The sequence below is a fragment of the Nothoprocta perdicaria genome, unplaced genomic scaffold (assembly GCF_003342845.1).
Source record: "Nothoprocta perdicaria isolate Ctin4 unplaced genomic scaffold, notPer1 scaffold_74, whole genome shotgun sequence".
Classification (NCBI taxonomy): Eukaryota; Metazoa; Chordata; class Aves; order Tinamiformes; family Tinamidae; genus Nothoprocta; species Nothoprocta perdicaria.
Genome location: NW_020456021.1, coordinates 629,161 through 635,160, shown reverse-complemented (window position 1 = coordinate 635,160; position 6,000 = coordinate 629,161). Strand labels below are relative to the sequence as shown.

The 6,000-nt window shown below is 39.1% G+C and overlaps 1 protein-coding gene across 1 annotated transcript in view; it reads right to left on the bottom strand.

Moving 5' to 3' along the window:
• Positions 1–6,000, bottom strand: part of LOC112957592 (adhesion G protein-coupled receptor B3) — a 247,506-nt gene that overhangs the window by 51,730 nt on the left and 189,776 nt on the right. The gene's annotated exons all lie outside the window — the stretch shown is intronic.

Genomic DNA, 6,000 nt, shown 5'->3' with positions numbered 1-6,000 from the left:
TGTGTGTGTGTGTGTGTGTGTGTTTTAGGCTGAAAATTCCAGGCCAGTTTTATTAAAGATTCCCAGATTTTTATCTCTCTGGTATGATGCAAGTAGAAGTATTTGGTTGCTTTATCACACTAATGGCTGCTCCTATTTGAAGGAGAATGAAGGACACAAGAGTCAACAGTCAACTGCAGTTATGAGTAAACAGTGCTAAAGAGGGTTCCAAAGGTCCAGAGTCTTCCTATCTTAATTTATTTAAAAGTTCATTGAGAGGGTTTGTGTGGTAGCTAGGGGCAGTGAGTCAGTACTGATGATAAAGGAGCTGAGCTGAGCTAAGCAAAGGGTTACACACTTGAGTCAGGAATGGCTGCAGCTAGAGAAAAGAGTTCAAAGCATAGTTCATAGGTGGCATTTCCTATGGAGTTCTGAGAAAAAGGTTGTCTGGTAGCTACCGAATGCAAGTAACCAAAGGATCTTCCTTGAAGAAATCAAAGAATGGTTGAAGCTGGAAGGACCTCTGGAGATCATCTAATCCAACCCCCCTGCTCAAGCAGGTTCACCTAAAGCACATTGCACAGGATATGACCAGTAAAGTTTTAAATATCTCCAGAGAAGAGGACTCCATGATCTTTCTAGSCAACTTCTTCAGGTTAAGAAGTTGAGAAGTTCACCTCAGAGCTTAGAAGTTTTTCCTTCAGGCAGAACTTCCTGTATTTCAGTTTGTGGCCATTGCTTCTTGTCCTGTCACTGTACACCACTGAAAATAGTTTGCCCCCATCCTTTTGTCATTCTCCCTTAAGGTATTCGTGTATACTGACAAGATTTCCTCTCAGTCATGTCTTCTCACGCTAAAGTGGTATAACACATAAGAGTAACAGAACAGATATTGATGTGACAAGGTAGTCTGATATGTGCAACTTTCATTCTTATAGAAGCTCAGTCAATGCAAACTGATCACCTGATGCAAATATCACTAGGAAAAGCCCCAGTTGTGTAGACAGAGAATAATGCATCATGTTGCTCCTCCATGCTAGTAAAAGGCTGAATGTATCTTTCTTGTCAAACATAAAGTCTTTTTTTTCCTTTCAGCAAAATGTGATTGTCACTTGAGCATCTCTCCTCTTTCAGTTTAAATGGGATCATCTGCTTGCTCTATTTTCAATTTTGATCTCATTTACTAACAATAAAATTGCTGTAATTTTAGGGAGTTCCCACAGCAATCAAAATGATAACTAGAAAGAGAAGTTCAACAACAAAGCCTACAGTTTTCTTCCACTTAGTCTGACTGTGATGATTATAACCCTGACACAGGAAAACAGTCCATCTTCTTGTCTGGGTCTCCGCAAATATTCCTTCTCTTGACAACTCTAAGAGTCCTATCTCTTTTTGCTATTGACTGAAACCATTGAAGCAACAACTTTGCAATACGTCATCTACCATGGCATATGATTAAAATATAACTTAATTGATCACAATTGTTCAGTATTATTAAAATAAAAGTATTACTGTGGAAAAGTCTTTTCAGGTCAGAGAATTTTGATTTATTTTTTAAAAATTGCATGTCTTTGATAATGTACATTTTTAAAAAAATAGTTTATGGCAACATTCATCTGTACTAGCATACCAAATGGGTTAAAAAGAATTCATTCATCATGAGGCCAGCTAGTGCAGGACAAAATTGTGCCAGGGGATCATGGGCRACTTCAAGGCAGTGCCTGGGATCATGCCACCTACAGAAGCAGCTGGAGTATTTGGGCTTAGTTCTTCTATCCGGTAAAACATGTGTTGGCTTTAAGGAAGCTAATACAGTACCGAAGTGGGGTTTGTTATACGTCTCCCTGTGAAATTACTTTAACCTTTTTATCTGAGAAGGAAGGTGYAGTGAGGGATGAACAGAGTCTGCAATCAGGGCTATAGTCTGTGCCCCAGTTTGTGCACAGAACAATCAGTGCAAATCTGTCATGCAAAAGCATCACAAATTGTAACATCACCTCATAAGATCATGGTACTAATTTGTAATGCTTTTAATGCATTAGGCATGGGTGGTTTCAGAGGCCATCCATATCTTTCTTCATTTGGTTTACTGAGTGATCTCTGTAATAGTGATGAAATGGCTTYGTCTACAAGATGAAATTTCAGCTGGCAGTAAGAACTTCCTAATAGATGGCTCTATAATATGGAAAACATAGCTAAAGAAATCTCCCTGTAAATACAGGAGGGGAAAAACCATTAAGGAACTTTGGATAGCTAATGATATTAGTGAAATCACAGTGATTTCTCATTCAGAAGCAAGATTCCACAGCAAGGGCTGCTTGTGTGCACCGAGGAAGTCACAGAGGACAGCTCCTCCTCAGAGTTCCCTGTGTCTGTGACCTCCAGTCTGGTCATTGTATGCTCTGCTTACTGCGGTTATACACTGATTAGATACTTGCCAAAGCTGAAAGAAAAATGCAATAGTGTCTACAGTCAGAGAAACTAAGAGGTTATGGCCACATGGAAGATTGACTAAGAATGGGAAAGGACAACAGGTAGAAAACATCGTCTTCCTTGCTCAGCTAATATTCTGACATTAGCTTCCATCACAGTTTGTGCAAGAACACAATATGATGAGTTTTATTTTATTTTTTTCATAAAAGCTGAAACCTCTGATGCTGCTTATACTTTTGTATCGTCTCCCAGCAGGAACAAATTCTGCGATGAATTCCATTCATTCAGTTCTCTTTATCTGCTATGTTAGGCTTGCCTGGTACAAAGCCTATGATAAAGTCCAAAATATTTATGATGAAGCAGTGTGGAACCTTTCACAATGGTTTAAAAGCATGATTATGGAATCGGTAAGTCGTTATTATGAAAGAGCAACAGTATAACCACTTGTGTGCAGCTATTATTAACAAGGGGCAATATAACAACCTGCATGTTTTAAAGGAGTGAAGAATAAGATGGTTTTGCAGAGTGGTAAGAGGAAGCAGGAGGAATATAACTCTAAGAATCCAGWTGTGCTGCTTCGAGGCAGATTTTGGGAGTAAAGAGAACAGCAGTCTTTCTTCTGGTTTTAGCCTTCTTGGCTATATTCTGCCCTCCCTCTATTTCTCCCCATGGAGGGACAGAAAAGGGTTGGCTGATGTAGACCATAATTAGGATGTAAAGTAAGGTAGATCTATTCCCCTTTAGGCAGCCTGGAGGAGGAGCTGGGATATCATTATTATTTGAATTGCACTGATCTCTCATAGATACCAGGGAGCACTGGGTTCTTTTCCTTGTAAATATACATGATCTTTTCCCCTGCAAATAACYACATACTTCCTACAGGAAACACTATAAGGAGTCTCGTTAGGAGCCAGAAGCTCTCTACACGGGCCCTTATCTACTGTTTTCACTTTTGCTTAACTCCCAGGGAGTCTAAGAACATGGGCCTCCCGCTGGAGAAAAAAAGGGCTTCCAAATGAGGGAGGAAATATTTTGTGGAAAGACATTGGACAGCATGCAGAGAGATTTCAGCAAGATAAACTGCGGAGAAAGTGAGTGCCTAGCAACGTGACAGCTTTCTCCAGGTGGGCTTTAGCTATGCTCTTAGATTATGCCTGACAAGGAATTTGAAGAATTTCCCCTTGAAGATGCAGCAAAAGTCACAGTGTCTCAAAGTTTGCTATTCCTGGGAGAAGAGGGGAACCAGAAGTGCTTCATGGTCCTTTTGAAGAAGGTCATATCTATTTCTGAACAGCGGACATTTAAGCAGCAACGAGAGAACGCATACAGTGTACAAAGCCTCCATTATGAACAGTTGTCTAACATGAACTTTACTCTTGCGTGCATGTATTCTTCATATTAAAAAACATGGCCTGAGATACCCTTATTTATCAAGATTATTTATGTGGGAGATCTGTACAGAACAGCACCGTGGCCACTTGCAAATGCATGAGGAAGAGATTAATGCTTAGTAAGGACATTGGATTTTTATTCCCTAACAAAGTGTATGAGACCTTCATAGGAATGAATATCTAACTGACCAAAGGGAGAGTGGTCTTAAATAAAACTGTATCTTTATTGCCTTGAGATTGGTGCTTTGAATTATATCTGCTCGGTGCCTGACTGCAACTGCTCTCTCCCCCYGTGTTTGCACAGAGCCAAGCGCTCTGGCACACTCGATAAACAGGACTGCTCATAATGTAATCACTCAGGGTGATGTCTCGACAGAAGTTTAATTCTAGCAGCGTCTTTCCAAAAAGAGATTTAGGATAGCTTGGTGGGTATGCACAGCAAGGAAAGCCATGCAGGGAAAGAGCAAATGCATTTCCTGAAGGCTTGTTTTATAAATTACTCAAATGGCCCACAGAACTGCTCGGTTTACAAAACATCTAATTTATTTTCACCCCACATATCAGAACAAGGACTCCTTACGCAAATCCATCGCTCCTTAATAAATTACTCATGCGCTTTTGCCTACCTCTTGTCATTGATTTTAGCTCTGGTTAGCTTTAAATATGCTGCTGTTTCCTGATTCTTTCTCTCATTAATATTACCTTCTAAATCCATGTTAGGCACCCGCTTTCTAAAGATAAATTACTTTCCGTTCTTCAAGGTGGTAACACTGTGACGGCTTTATGGTAAGTGCTTGTTACTAATTATTTCTGAACYACAACTGAGTCAAATTCTGCTGGAGGAGGCTGACGTTTTGCAGCTTTTTTTCCGCTCTGTCTTTCTCCCTCTCCTGTAATTAACCTCACTATTTTTAGCCACTAAACACAAATTTTAAGAATACTTTGACATTTCTATTTTACATTTAGATGGCCAGCTGTATGATGGCTTGCTATCTATATGTGGCACAATAGCACTGGTTGATGCTGTTAATTGATTTTTTGAACTTTTCTGGTGAGAACATTCATTCTAAATACCCAGCTGATCTCACCAAACTATCAGCACACACAATTCAAAACTTCCTTTTTCACCTTTTTTATTCTAAATCACAAAACCTCAAATACTAAGTTTTCAGGTGAAGAAATCAAAAAGCTTATAGTATTTGTAACAGAACTGCTGCCCCTTAACAGTATAATCACATTCTGACAAAGCTGAAATGATGACACTTGGACTTATGTAATAGCCCTCTAATTTTTGCATGAACCATAACAGACAACAGGATGTAGCAGATCATTTGTAATTCTGTTTGACTCTTGGATTCACATGAATCACTCATCCGTGTGTTTTTTTTTTTTTTTTTTTTTTTTTTTAATTGACTCCTAGTTATTGCAAGGGACTGTGTAAAGATGATCAGGAAACAAATATTGTTATGATGTGTATTCAAATAACATTTTTAAGTGTTAGGACTTAGATTAGGCTGAATGCTTAGGGTATATAGCTTATTATTTTATGTTTATGTCTTTGATATATCACAGAACTGAAAGGTGGAACTCACGGCTTCAGGCTTTGAAGGTAGCCAAAGGTACAAATGAGTTTTTAAATGCATTACTGACTAGGCTGTCTCCTGGATGTTTGGATGCAGTCTCTCATTTAGAAAATCTTTAAGTGGTGACTSCTGAAAGTCAGACAGATGTAGCAGAGACAGGATCACTCTGCTCATTCCCTATTCCTATCATCTTCCTGACACATCTGGCTAATATTGTGGGCACAGACTGAAAAGAGAGATTGCCAAGGTGATCCAGTACCGCTGTTCTTATGTTCTCAGTCTGATAGGTAACAAAATTGTACCAGGTCATTTTAAAAAGCAGGTCAAATCATGAGGGACAAGAATTCTGTCTGCATGAAAAAAGTCCCTTGCATCTGCACGTTTGCGAACCACAATTTGCAAACCCTCTTGGTGCTTTGACACAAAGGGCCAAGGTCCTCACCAAAAATCTTCTGTGCAAACAGTCCCCAAATCAGCCCTGGCTGTTTTCACTTCCATGTTGTCCACAAATACTGAACCTACTTCATTTTAGTCATCACCCTTTGATCTTTTTGATTTTTTTCCCTATGAACAAAGAACATATATGTTTCATATAAATTATTTTTAAATGAAAT